A 15,647-nucleotide genomic window follows, 5' to 3' on the forward strand; every position below is an offset into this window, starting at 1 on the left:
TAATGGAACCGAAGTCCTTTCATCAAAATCCATAATATTAGCAAAAAATCTACAAGATTCCACAACAGAATTAGCAATAAGACTTTTCCCTGCATTACTTGGTCCATAAAGCCAGACAGAATTAATTTTCATTTCTGATTTATCTATTACGTTCTTAATACTGTAGCGTTCACGCATCGTTGTAAGAGAACTCTCGCCATCCGTTATAACTGTAACGGATAGACAAACGACCGACGGAAGTGTCATTCGAGTGTCATCCGATTGCTGATGCATTTGGATTCATCGACTGACCCTTTCCCACGCCTGTAAGACTATAAATGGGACTGTAGTGTAGACCTTTGGTGCCAGTAGTTAGATAGAACAGTTACGTTTACTTTGTGTAGTGCTTAAGTGTTGAAGTGATTGAATACACCTTATTGATTCACCGAACCCATCGGCGATAACTCGTTACATGGTGGAGATGCAGGGTAGACCTTCCTGGTAAAATAAGGTAAGATCATTGTGCTTGATTCTGAGTTGTTAGGGGACGAAGTGAGAGAGTAAGAAACTAGGAGGCAGGTGCTGTTGAGAGGTCCTTGGAAGGTGTGACCAGCGGGTATTGGTACCTTAAATTGCTTGGGTATAGGACCACAGGCCTGGCCGAGCTTCTTATTCGTTTGAACGTCCACAACTTGGGTAAGAGAGCAGATCTTGTCTTGTTTTACGCGGGTTAAAATAGGTCTACCGGGGGGTTCGCCGATCCTGAATGATCGGGTGTAGATGAGTACTGGTCCACTGCGGCAAAGTAAACGGTTAAGGGGGATTGCAGCGTCACCCGAGGGCGAAGTAAGGGAACGTAGGGGGGCCAACGTAACGGAAGCTCAAACGGAAGTTACGACCAAAGTTTGTGTTAGTACTGGGACGCAAACCTCTCTAGCGATTAGTCAACCCGCCCCGAGCCTCGGAGCTGAATCAGGGAATCTGGTTGGGAGTTCTGGAGAGAGGTCGAATCGGGGGTGCAATTATCGGAAGTTCTTGCTACAGCGGAGACCGAGAGACAGCGGTCTAGGAGAACGGACGGTCGTAGATCCAGACGACTCAGGAGAAGAGGCGGGCGCAAGGGAGCGATCCGCTACCTATCCACCCCCGCCAGGAAGTAGGGCCGAGAGTAGGCTTAACTTGGTGGAAGCGGGGATAGAAGGGGCCTATTACACGGAGTCACTGCAGTGGGATTCCGGCGACCTACGAGAGGACGCGGTAGAGCTCAGAGCGACTTCCGAGCCGGAAGAGGGCACCAGTCAGGAGGGCTCGGATTGGCACGGTTGGAGAAGCCAACCCATATCCTCGAGAGAGTCATCACTTGCGAGTGAGTCGGTAGACGAAGAGGAGCTTGCGAGTGAGTCGTCAGGCAGTTCAGCCGGTTCTCGGGCCGCGTCACCAGTAGTCATGGCCCAACGACCACCTGCCCCCCAATTGAAGTACCGGGCTCCTCCGATCTTCTACGGGAGGAAGGATGAGGATGCAGTGGATTGGCTAGAGCGTTATGAGAGTACGGCTCTCTATAACCGTTGGGGAGCAGCTGAAATGGCCGAGAATTTTGGGATGCAGCTGGATGGAGCAGCTAGGAAATGGTTTCTCTGCTTGGGAGCGCCGGCGGTGTGGCGGGATACACCGGCAGTGGCAGCAGCACCGGGGGTGGTGGCTGTGCCTGGGGTGGACGGACTACGAACGAGATTTCTTCGCGCCTTTCAGCCACAACATTATGGCCGCTATCAAGAGGCAAAGTTACGACAGCGGAAGCAGGGGATAGACGAATCAGGGGTAGAATACTTCTACGACGTCATTGATTTGTGTCGGAGGGTAGACCCAGGGATGTTGGAAGAGGCAAAAGTGGATTATCTGTTTCGTGGTTTGAAGCCTACCCTTGTCGAGAAGATCTGGGTGACTAGCCCGAGAACTACGGCGGAATTCTTGACTGCGGTGCAGCTGCACACGGAAGCGTCGGAGTTAGCTATTCGACCAGAATGGGCTGTGAGCGTGTTAGGACCAATGAAGGGGTTACCTCCTCCAAAGGAGGAAGCTGGGACCGAATTGAGAGACCTGGTGTTAGAACTGAAAGCTGAGATCGCCGAGTTAAAGCGCGTGTCAAAATCTCCCAGGCCGGAGGGCGGACGGGGAAACTCGGGGTGACCTCAAAATAATGTGTCATTCGCATCTCGGACTTCGGATGGGAAGCCTATCTGTCATAATTGTGCCAAAGCGGGGCACATTGCTCGTTTCTGTAGAGCGGAGAAGGGCCAAGACCAGAAAAGTACGGCCCCGAAAGAAGAGGGGAAGGGCGGTCAGCGGAGTGATCGTCGAGACGAGGGAGAAAACAGATGGAAAAACGATCGGCGCAAGGAAGATGGAAAGGCCTGGCAGGCTAGGCGACGGGATTCCGAAGAAGATGACCGGAATACCGTGGGCATGGTGTCGGCCGACGAAGACGACTCAGGGGAGACGGCTGTACTGCTTATCGACTCTTCCCGCCTGATAACCGAAGAGGTAGTGTGCCGAGGAATAAGGATCAAGGCCGTGATTGACACCGGAGCGGTGGTGTCGGTGGCGTCTCCGAGCTTGCAAGAGAAATTAGGAGCTCGTCGATTGGGATGGGACGGACCGTCTGTAGTCATGGTAAACGGCCAGAGAGCTCCCCCGCTAGGAGCCCTCGAGCTAGAAATCGAGCATAGAGGAATGAAGGCCAGTGGAAAAGTAATTCTATTGGAAATGAGAGGGATCGAGTTACTGCTCGGTAACGATTTTTTGAGCCAGTTCAAGCGGCTCCAAATAAATTACGTCCCAAATGGCGCTGAATTATTGCTCGGAGAGTTACCCGTGAACGTAATCGAAGAACAGGAGACCGTGAAAGCACCTAGATTGGTCACGAAGACGGGTAGAATGCTTCCGCCCAGAGCCATTGTTCCGGTGGAGATAGAAACCACGACTCTCAATGAAGCAACGTGGATGATTGAACCTTCGGAACATCTGGCTCAAACCAAGGGGCTGACGGCGGGTAAAGTGCTGGTGTCTTCGGATCAACCGTTAGGACAAGTGTTGATGGTTAATTTAACCAATCGGCGCGCCTATCTAAGAGAGGGAACCGTTTTGGGGCAGATGGAGGCTGTGGAACCCTCCATTGTCGCAGTGGATGAGGGGGAAACGCCAGATTCACTGGGCGACGATGTTGGGGAGGACTCAGCTGAGTCCATAAGCGACTCAGATTCTATGCCGAGAATGACCTCTATTCCGAGTCAAGCTTTTCGGGCTCAAGTAGCATCGACGCTTCCCCCTGCTGATGTGGAGAAGATGGTTGAGCTACTCGAGGAATTTGACACTAGTTTTGTGTTGAAGGAGGGAGAACTGGGGGTGTGCAAGATTGCAGAGCATCGCATAAATACTGGTACTGCTACGCCGGTACATCAGTCTCCCTACAAGAGTGCTTGGAAAGAGAGGGCTATTGTGCAGAAACAAGTGGACGAAATGCTGAGCAGAAGTGTAATTGAGCGTTCAACTAGCCCGTGGGCATCACCTGTGGTCTTAGTGAAGAAAAAGGATGGAAGTTGGCGTTTTTGTGTGGACTATCGCCGCCTCAACGCCATATCCGTAAAAGATGTTTACCCGTTGCCGAGGATCGAAGAGACGCTGTCTCGGATGGGGAACGCTAGCATCTTCTCGACGCTGGATCTGGAGAGTGGGTACTGGCAGGTACCACTAAACGAAGAGGATAAAGTCAAGACGGCGTTTGTCACCCCCGACGGACTTTATCAGTTTCTTGTTATGCCCTTCGGGTTGGCCTCCGCACCGGGGACATTCCAACGCATGATGGATTTGGTTTTAACTGGTCTGAGATGGACGATTTGTCTCGTTTACCTGGACGACATCATCATCTACGCGGCTGATGCAGAGGAACACTTGGTGCGAGTGCGACAAGTGTTGACCGCCCTGCGGAAGGCCGGGTTGAAAATTAAGTTGGTGAAGTGTCAGTTTGGAGCCAGCGAAGTAAAGGCTTTAGGCCACGTCATTAGTGGGGATGGAGTTAGGCCTGACCCAGAAAAACTTAATGCGGTCGCAAACTTCCCTTCTCCGTCGACCCTGTGTAAGCCAAGTGAACAGTTGAAGTGCGTACGTAGCTTTGTGGGGCTTTGCTCGTATTATCGCCGGTTCATTCCTCAGTTTGCACACACAGCGAAACCCCTGACGGACATGTTTAAAAAGGGTGGTTGCTTCGGGTGGGAAGAGTCTCAAGAAGTCAGCTTTGAGCTGATGAAGCAGGCGCTAGTGAGTGCGGCCACTTTGGCCTATCCCGATTTTACAAGGCCGTTCGAGATACACCCTGACGCCTGTGACTACGGTTTAGGAGCGGTGTTACTACAACGCGTAAATAACATTGAGAGGCCCCTGGCCTACGCGAGTCGCCTCTTGTCTCCAAGTGAGTCGAATTACTCGATCACGGAGAAAGAGTGTCTCGCTTTGGTTTGGGCCGTGAAGAAGTTTCGGTCTTACATATGGGGAATGGATACTTTGGTGGTGACTGATCATCACGCTCTGTGTTGGCTACTCACCAAGAAGGATCTAGCCGGACGTTTAGCTCGCTGGAGTCTACAGCTACAGGAATTCCTACTACGGATCATACACCGAAATGGAAGACTTCATACGGATGCAGATGCGTTTTCCCGCTATCCGGTCGACGCACCACAGGAGCTCGACGAACAGCTGTATTGTACTCTAGCTGCCTTCAGTATTGACACTGAAAGTAAGAGTGAGTTTCAGCAAGCGCAGCAAGTGGAGTGGGACCAAGTCTTCGCGGGTCTGGAGAAAGGAAGAAAATACAGCCAGTATCGCCTTAAGGACGGTCTGCTGTTCCAGACCAAGGTCGTTGACGACGGCCTCCTACTAAGGCTATGTGTGCCTCAATCCTTTAAAAACGAGGTAATGCGCTCTTGCCATCATGACATTACCGCCGGCCACCTAGGTGTCACTCGTACTCTTGACAAAGTGAGGGGTAGATACTACTGGTGGGCCTTGGCCGAGGATGTGCGTAATTTTGTGCGGGCGTGTCGGGAGTGCCAGTCCCGAAAACCAGTCTACCAGCGGCCAGCGGGGTTTATGGAAATTCAAAGAAGTGAACGTCCATTCGAGAGACTGGGAATGGATATTCTGGGACCTTTTCCACTGTCCAAGAGTGGGAATAAAAGTATTGTGGTAGCCGTAGATTACGTCACCAAGTGGGCGGAGACTCGAGCTCTACCTTCAGCAGATGCGTCGGAGGTAGCAGATTTCTTGGTGAAATTTGTGTTGTTAAGACATGGAGCTCCACGCCAGTTGACGACCGACCAGGGACGTTGCTTCACCGCTGAGGTAACTCAAAAGGTGTTGCAGGCCCTGGAGACGAACCATCGTACGACAACGGCTTATCGTCCCCAGGCAAATGGTTTGGTGGAAAGGTTGAACCACACCCTAGCTGACATGCTATCCATGTATGTCAGCTCCGACCATAAGGATTGGGACGAGTCGTTACCTTTCGTAACGTTCGCTTACAACACCAGCCGTCATGAAAGTACGGGACGAACTCCATTCTACCTGGTGTACGGAAGAGAAGCTGTTCTCCCCATCGATGGCGCTCTGAACGCGGATCCGAATTTGGTACCTCCACCTAACCGGGATCCGTCCGAGTGGGCGGTGGAACGGCTTCAACAGGCCCGATTGGAAGTGCAGGCTCGCGCTGCTGCTGTGCAGCGGAAGCAGAAAAAGGTTTACGACGAGGGCCGGAGGGAGGCTACGACATATCTACCTGGAGAAGAGGTACTGATCTACAAGCCTATCAGAAAGGTAGGAAAATCTGAGAAGCTTTTGCATCGTTGGTTGGGACCGTACACGGTCGTACGACAGACCACTCCTAGTAACTACGAGCTGCGGCTGGGACGAACGGTTAAAACTGAAATCGTTCATGTGGAACGTATGAAACCGTTCGTCGATTGCGTTAGCATTCCGCCGCCGGAACGAGAAGCTGCCGTTGGGAACTCATCAGGAGTCCGTGGACCTGAACCGAGAGGAGTAAACCGGAACTCTCCGGCTGACCCTCCAGCTGCACGTGATGGGCCGTCACATGCTACAGCCATCGCGCCCGAAGGCGTCGGCCTTCGACGCTCTACGAGAATACGGGCACCGAGGAAAACATTCTTACTTGCTTTCCCGTTGATGTTTTTGCTTACCGTAATGTCTGGTCCGGGTCCGGTAGCTGCCAGCGAGATCGTCGCCTATCAAGGGGTGATCTTCAAGTCGGAAGGAGACTTAGCCTTTTCCGACTCGGAGTGGGTCGTAGTGACAGATTTTACGTTTGATCCAGTGGACCAAGTGGTAAAATCGTTATACGAGTGGTTAGACATTCGAGTGAATGCCATGTCCGATCACTACGCCGGAGTTAAATCACAGTTTAAACAGGCATTGCAACAACATGTGAAAGAACGGGCACAAGAAGAATTGTTGAAATTGCGGAAGGTTCATCAGCGCTGGAATGAACTAAAAACAGCCGTCGGTGTGCAAGACTCCAGAGTGAAACGTGGCCTAGTGGATGGAGGAGGTCGACTTCTTAACTGGCTTTTCGGGGTCTCTACCCAAGAAGATCTCGAACACGTGAACGGCCGGATCAATAAGCTTTCGACGGAGACAACATCCATTGTGCATGCCCTGGAAGTTCATGCTTCTCTCATTAACGAGACGCTGTGGGAGACTAAGGCAAGTGGCGATGCCGTAGCCGAGCTACAGATTGCTTTTGCAAAAATTGAACGAGAGGCCTGGAAAATGGACAACAAAATGGACGGGGTGGTGAAAGAGATCGAAAGGCAATGGATTGCTACCACGAAAGTTGGAGATGCGTTCCGTCAAATTGGGTCCGCCGTGGGATGGATCGAAGAGGTGTTGGATAACTTTGCCGTTGGATTGGCTGTTATGGCTATGGAACGTCTACCAGCTACCCTTTTTCCCCCGCTGCAAGTTCAAGCCGCCCTGAAAGAAATTAAATCTGTGCTGCCGTCAGGATGGTCCTTGAGTCCATCCATCCAGAAGGGCGATGTCTGGAAAGTGTACACTGAAGCTAAAGTAGTCGTGGCTGCGGTTAATAATGGTCTTAGAATTTTTATTCATTTACCTGTTTTTGAGTTTCCTTTTCGTTTTACACTCTATAAAGTAATCAGTTTGCCGCGCCCTATAGAAAATGCCACACAAGGTGCACAATTTTATCCTCTTCCACCATTTCTTGCCGTAGCAACTGATAGACAAGCCTTTGTAGAGTTATCAGCAGACGATGCATTTCGTTGTTTAATGTCACCGGCTTTAATTTGTCCGATAAGTAGCGCTATTAATCGGAAACACAGGGAACCCGGGTGTGCAATGTCTTTGTTTGTTAAGGACGAGGCCCGTAGTCGCACCCAGTGCACGACTCATGTGTCACCTTGGCTTGGCCAACAAACTGTATATCTAGGCCATAGGAGGTGGGGTTATTCAACTACTGAAGATACAACAATAACAATAACTTGCCCGCAAAGTCGTGAAAAGGTTAACACTTTAATTAGAAGAAAACCTTTTGATGTCTTTGAAGTTCCAATGTCGTGTACTGCACACCTGGATAATTGGATTTTTCAGGCAAGCTTCAGGAAGAATGTCAAGTATACACTGAACAACGCGTCACTGCCGTCACTCACTGAGCTTGAAAAAGTAGGGCAAGTTTTGAAAGCGCCTGAGGCTAGTGAGACTATACTAGAAAGGGAGGGGGGGGACAAGAACCCAGAAAAGCCAGCCGATACTGACGCGCCGTGCGATGATTCAAGGTCGCGTAGCCCTCATGGGGGAACATCTGCGTATCATTGAGGAAGAAGAGAAAGCTAGACGGGGCGCGGGGCAACCCGAAACAGTTCGGTACCCGTTCGAATTGGTAGCAGTTATAGCGATTTTATTCTTTGGTTTGGGAGCAAGTCTGTTCGTTTATTTACGTCAAACCGGGGCAACCATAAAAGCCTTGACTCAACGCATAGTCGAATTGGAAGGTCGATTGACTATTCATGAGGCCGAGGTGGAAGAGCGTTTATAACCGTTACTCGACCCGTTGTATTTGTTTTTGTTTTTCTCTCTCTGTCTCCCCTATTCTGTAAGGAATTATTCGAATTGCTGAAATTATTTTGGTGTTTCTTGTGTAACTTTTCTTTTTCTTCTCAATAGCTATTTGTAGCTGTTATTTTGTTTCATGCTTGTTTTGTTGGTAATTTGATTTTTTTTTAATGTTTTGCATTAATGTCCATTGGTTCTACCAGTAACCCTTCTAGCATTTGTTGTGACTTTGTTTACATTGAATTTTGCATTCATTTGTTTTCACTAACTTTTGGCTAAAAATTGGTTCTTTGCACTGATTTTTTTTTTTTTTTTTGGCCGAAAATTGCTCGTGTCTCTTATGTTTTGGGGTTTATGTTTATTTTTCTCCTTGTTTTTCGTCGTAATAGTGCGATCGGGACGAGTCGCAGGCTGAAGGGGGGGATGTAGCGTTCACGCATCGTTGTAAGAGAACTCTCGCCATCCGTTATAACTGTAACGGATAGACAAACGACCGACGGAAGTGTCATTCGAGTGTCATCCGATTGCTGATGCATTTGGATTCATCGACTGACCCTTTCCCACGCCTGTAAGACTATAAATGGGACTGTAGTGTAGACCTTTGGTGCCAGTAGTTAGATAGAACAGTTACGTTTACTTTGTGTAGTGCTTAAGTGTTGAAGTGATTGAATACACCTTATTGATTCACCGAACCCATCGGCGATAACTCGTTACAATACTATTAAAAAATTGGTCCTGATCAATATTAATAAATTCCAAAATCTTACGAAGCCAAATATAAGAAGAATCTACGTCATAGTAAGTATTATCATATTTGCAAAAATCTTCGGCACTTGACAATAAATCGTTCCATTGTTTAAGCCTAAAATCTTCACTTACTAAATTTACTGTTTCGCCAACTACTTCATTCCATTTCTTGGAATATAATAAGGTTTCGAATTCTTGAAGAAGCACGGCTTGATCTTAAAGGTCCACCGAGCCCGTATCAGCGAGCGATTGGTGGGAAGCGACACGAGGTCCCATGTATGATTTTTTATTAGCGAATCGTATTCCCTCTGGGTGGCTGCCTTCCATTCTGAAGCCTTGTTGCTGGTCATTGCATCCTGGTACTGGTCCGGCTCTTCCTCCAGAGTGAGAGCAGTACCGACTGTGAAAGCTGCGTGCATGCTGATGCTGCGCTTTGGTTGTGGCTCGCGGGAGGAGCGACGAAGGATTGGAAGTGGGGAATTGCCAATCACTTGAGATTCTTCCTCGATGGTTTGAATACGCTTTGATCTCCGCATCTTTGCTGGCGGTGTGGTCGGCGTAGTTTGTTGTGCGTCTCGATATGGGAGTGATGGCGATGGTCTGACGAGGTTGACGTCCGTTGCTTGCCTGTGGTTCGCGGCATCTTCGAGATCACATATTGCATAATTTTTCTGAGAAAGAGTCGATGATTCAGTTTCTGGATGCGCCAAATCAGGGGTGCATGCGCCATTCTGGGGAAAAACTTCCACGTTGCTTTGCACGGTCGTTGGATCGGAAGAAGATAGACGGGGCTGGTAGTGACTATGAATTGACGTGGTATTGCGGCTTTTGTTTACCTTTTTTGATGACGGGTCATAGTAACGTTCACCTTTTTGTGTTTCAGAGTTACCTACGAAATACACAAGAAGTCCGACGTTTTCGAGTTTACCTTCTCTGATTTGTTTTGGGACCAGCACGTAGAATTCGGAGCCGAATATACGCAGAATTGACAGATCGGGTTTTACATTATACTAGGCGTCGTGTGGAGTCATAGTGGGGCAGGTGCTGGATAGCGACCGGTTTAGGATGTAAATCTTGTGGTTGGCAGCTTCCGCCCAAAGGTTGATGGGCAGAGATTTGTTGGAGGCGAGGAGTGTTCTGACACCTTCAAATATAGTGCGGTTATCACTCTCTGCTAGTCCATTCTGCTGCGGTGCGTGGTGGATGGTGGTCTCGTGTCTGATTCCTTTCTTTCGAAGCGACGACTCGAGTTCGTTTGACCCGTATTCCGTTCCGCCGTCGGTTCGGATGCATGATACCAGCTCCCGAGTCTGTGTGTGAAGTAGATTGATAAAATCTCTGACCGATGCGGCAACCTCCGATTTTGCCTTGAGGAAATATGTGGCTCGATAGTCACTGCAGTCGTCTCGAAAATTGGAGCAGTACAAAGCTCCTCCGATACTTGGGCAGGGCCCAAATGTCACAAGAGATTAATTGACCAATGCGGGAGGATTTGGGTGTGGAGCTTAGGTTGAACGATTTCCACTTCAGTTTACCCGCGGCACAATCATGACAGCTCTCTGTTGGGAGGTGAGCTCCGGTTGGGAGGTCGAGCCCGACTACTGCGTCGCTGTGTGCCATTTTGATAATGGTTTGGTAGTTTAGATGTGCAAGGCGTTGGTGCCACTCTTGAATGGAATTAGGAGATGATTTCGTGAGAGCTGAGAGTGATGCGACGACTGGATGTGGGTTGGCATCTCTGGTATTCGTATTAGAAATATTGAGTCGGTATAGAGTTTCGCCGACGCGTTTGCCAGTAAGTAGCAGGTTTCCATCTCGAACGACGTTTACGTGAGATTTGGTAAAACGTATCTCTCCTCCTTTGGCTGTGATAGATCCAACGGAGACTAGGTTAATTCCGAGACTGGGAGCGTATAGAGCGTCGATAAGAGTGATGGTTTGATGAGCTCCTTCCGCCAACGACGTGATCATGATGTTTCCTGTCCCGAGGATCTCGACACGACTTTGTCCAATTCCGCTTATCCATCTTAGTCCCGGTTGGATGGGTTGAAAATTAGTGAATAGTGAGCGTTGATGGGACATGTGTTGGGTGGCACCTGAGTCCAGATAAAAATCGCTGTTCGGGGGAACGTGAGATGATAAACATGCTGAGTGAGCGATGAGACCGACGTTCGGGCCGGTGAGATCTAGTTGAACGAAATTTGCGGTCGGGTCTCTCTTCTCATATAAAGCTGAGTTGGCTTGAGTATTTGCTCGCGTGGCGTCATCTAGCTTCTTGAAACGACATTCTTTTTCCCAGTGGCCGTAAATGTCGCAGTAGTTGCAATTACCATTTCTCCTCGGGTTTCCTTGATTCGACGACTCGAAGCGATTGTTTCGACCACCAGATCCTTTCCTTCCTCCTCTGTGTCTTTGCCGTCCTCCTTGTGGTGGGTAGGGTCTCGAGTTGGTATTTGAGGAGCTTCGGTTAGAGGGACCGGGAGCAAAAGATTGTGATGAGTTTGGTGGTCCGCCCCAGAATGCTTGGTTATCTGAGCTGCTACTATCGTTTCAACGTCGTCGTTTGTTTCTTTCTTCTTCGTTAAATAGCCCACATAACACAAGGCAGTCCGTCGGATGTCCGACAGATGTCGGGGTCGGATGTTGAGTACATCTTTTTGATATCCTCCGGACAGCCCGATATCCGATTTGGATGTCCTATGGATGTAATTTTTTAAGGTTTTGACCGCCCTCAACAGCGCCGTCGGACATTCTAAGAATATCCGAACGGGCTTTCATTTGGCTATAAATATGACAAGTATTGGACCTATAATCTTGAAAAATCATTAGTGTATATCAGGATTCGTACTCGGGTCTCCCGCACCACAGTCGAATATTATTCCACTGTGCCTTATACCTATACCTGCCTTATACCTGTGTTTATACATATACAGATTACCATTTTCGAACAATACAATCGAATTGTTGTAAAACACTTGAGCTTTTTCGATAACAAATCATATACAGGATTTTTAAGAAGTTAAGATGATGTCGAACTTAGGTTAAACTTAGCTTAGATATCTAACGGATGTTCGGCCATGATTCGGACATCCGACGGCAGAAATGTGCTATATGGGTAGCCTTGTCGTTAAATTTGCCAAAGTTCTGTCAGTGGCTGTAGTGCTTTCCCAAGCGGTGAAGAAACCGACAAAAGCGTCTGGCAGGGATGTAAGAATCTTGTTGCAGATGCTTCCCTCGTCTGTTGGGCACCCTGCATCTGTCAATTCCTTTAAGAGAAGTTTTATTCTTTCCACGTGAGCTCTTACACCGTGCTCAGCGTTAAAGGTAAGGTTCAGAAATTGCTGTTGGATAGCATGCCTCCTGTCAATAGAGTTTCGCTGGTATTGGCTTGTGATTGAGGTCCATATAGCGTTGGAAGTTTCACAGGTCAGCAATGAACTTTATTGTTCTTCGAGGCATGTATTAAAAAGATAATGGATGGCTAAGTTATCATCCTTTGTCCATGCGTCTATCTGAGCTTGATTGGTGACTTCTCCAGCTACTCTGACCACTGCTGGTCTTGGTCTTGTTCCTTCTACAATGGGAACGAGATCATGTTCTCGTAGTCTGATGAACAGACTGTACTTCCACATGTTGAAGTTCTTGCCGTTAAACTTTACAGTTTGAACGCTGCCTTCTCTTGAGGATATTGAATCCATCTCGTTGTGTTATGCTATGCAGCACGTTAGGGTATCCGGGCCCATAACCTGTTTATTATAATTAACACAAACAAGGGATTAGCCTTCATTAGGGCAACATAGTATTTGTATTCATTTTACCGTCTCTTGATAGATTAGAGGGCCTATCAGTGCCGTCTCGTCACAGCGAGGGCGAAATGCTCGATACAGCTCAAATGCAATATCCTGGTTAGAATAATAATAGTGTCAAACACGGGAGTGAGGACATAAACACACAGAAGAAGAAAGAGACTTACAGTCGGGAATTATATCCAATATGAGAAAGTATGAGAGAGAGAAAATAGAGACGAATAATTTCCGTGCAGTCGGGTATGGGAGAGGGTCGAGGGGTGAGAAAGGGACCCAAGTTACAACCAAGTTACCCGACGGCATAGCCGCGGGTAGGGACAACGAATTCAGCACATGTTGGGGGTGATCCAATATTTCAAAATGATCCTTTTTCCCATATAACAACTATACTTTTTACAAATTAAAAATGAGGTGAAGGAGGGAAAGAGAATGCAAAAAAAAATAAATAAAAATTTTATTTTTTTCCCAGGGGGTGCTGCTTGTGACCAAAGCGAACCCCGTATAATAACCCCTCTTGAATAAGGGATATTACCAGAGGTTTCCCTATAGTTACAGTATCCACCAAATGATTAAGAACACCCCCCTCTATATCCATGTATTCTTATGGCGCTACGTGTGTCACTAAAACTCAAATTACTATTTAACAGCTAGAGATTATTTTTTTTTTGCTGATCAGAAGAAGAATAAATCTTCAAATCATTCACACTTGACTTTTTTGTAGGAACAACCCCCACGCCCCTACACACTCGTTCATCGATTAAAAACACGAGCTTTCCCCCAACAAGCGCTGTGTTAAAATCGCGTTTTTCACCAAGGAAAATAACATTTTTTGAACAACGCGAAATTATTATTTTTTGCACCAAAAATGCGGCGTTCTTTATTTAATAGCATAATTTTCTTATTTTATTAAAAATGTTTTTATTTGGAACCCTTTCCTATCCCTTGAAGTTTATACTCCCTATACACTTCGAGAGATAATATCTTAACTTCGCCTTCAGTCACTATGGGCGCTAGTGTGCTGAAAGGTGACAAAAAAAACGAGCAGAAATCAGTGAAGGGATTTTAATAGAAAAATGCCAATCAATCAACAAGAAATCAATATATTTTATATTCGTTAATTGCGTTTTTACAGAAATGGATAGCCGATGATGGGGGCTATCCACTTCCGTTAAATTTTTGCTTAACAAATACCTAACCGAGTAGTAAACCGATTGGATATTTTTTTCGGTGTGGTTTGATGGATCGTGAAACTAAATGAGTCATAATCGGTAAACTATAAGCTCTATATTTTTAAAAAAATTGCAGGAATGGATAGCTCTTGATAAGATCTCTCCATTTGTTCAAAATTATTACATTAAAAATTTTTTACTAAGGTAGTAAACCGGTTTACAATTTTTTTGTTAAAGTCGGTGCGGTTTCACAGGTATCGGATAACCCCCACCTCCCTGATTTATGTAAAACTTAAAAAATTTTTTGCGGAAACACTATAAGTCCAAATTAAATACATTTTACAGATATCAATAGCCAGCAGATATGGCCCAGCCTTAACTTAAAAAAGGGTGGGCAAGTGAAGTAATATAAATAAAACTATAATGTATTGCATAAAATAAGTCAAATAGGGTACACAGTAATGATATCGGGTTTTGGAACCGGTTCCACTACCCGAATGCCCATGAGTGGAAATTAACAATTATTACAGTAATTTTAATGAAATTATACCGTTGCTTAATTAAGTAATATTCCAATAAATGAAAAATAAATTATAAAGTTAAAAGGCATTGTATTACGGAAAGGAAACAGAAAGAAAAATAAACAATAAACATAAATAATCACAAACACAAAACAAAAAAATAACGGCTCGGGGGGTTTTGTGTTTCTGCCTGACAGGGTTCAGGTCCCTGAATGAGATGGAGTTGCAACTGCATGCGTAAGGCAAGTTGCGCTAGTATAGACCAGTTTCGGATGCTGCGTTGCAAAATTTAAAAAAATCCAGGGGGGTTACGATTGCAGGGGGAGATAGGAAAAAAGGGGGTTTTTGATTTATTTACCCTAGTAATACTTTTCCAATTCAGGAAATGTTCTAGAATACTACACTTTAAGACATTCTGCGTCTTCTCCAGTCTTTATAAATAATTAATCATCCCTAGTTTATCCATTATCCCCATATCCACATTTGAATCACCCATGTTTACATATTTTCTTGACACTAGAAACGCAAAAAATACTAAACAGCATCCCTAGCCTTTTACTTGAATTAATTTTCATGGATAAACTAGGGATGATTAATTATTTATAAAGACTGGAGAAGACGCAGAATGTCTTAAAGTGTAGTATTCTAGAACATTTCCTGAATTGGAAAAGTATTACTACCTAGCCTTTTACTTGAATTAATTTTCATGGATAAACTAGGGATGATTAATTATTTAGAAAGACTGGAGAAGACACAGAATGTCTTGTAGTATTTTAGAACATTTCCTGAATTGGAAAAGTATTACTAGGGTAAATAAATCAAAAACCCCCTTTTTTCCTATCTCCCCCTGCAATCGAAACCCCCCTGGATTTTTTTAAATTTTGCAACGCAGCATCCGAAACTGGTCTATAGCGAATTGAGCTGCCTATCTCTTGCTGCAAATTGAGGCCAGGGACATGAACCCTACCAGGAGTTGTCGTCATGTTTCGCCTGACAGGGTTCAGGTCCCTGAACGAGATGGAGTTGGCAATTGTTGATGAAATTGTTATGCTCAATGGAACATTTCAAATGGAATAGTTTATTTTTTCATTTGATAGAATAGAAGTTTTTTACGCATAGGTATGTTTTCATTAATTTACTGTGTATTGTCACCCAAGTGTCCTAGGGCCCATGGGTCATCCCCTTTCATTACATTCAGTACATGAAATTGAAACAATATTTCTGGTAAAAATATATGTCTGAAAAAACTAATTTTACAGAAGTTTACAGCTAAATTATCGCTT

This window comes from Daphnia magna, linkage group LG8, assembly GCF_020631705.1.
Source record: "Daphnia magna isolate NIES linkage group LG8, ASM2063170v1.1, whole genome shotgun sequence".
Lineage (NCBI taxonomy): Eukaryota > Metazoa > Arthropoda > Branchiopoda > Diplostraca > Daphniidae > Daphnia > Daphnia magna.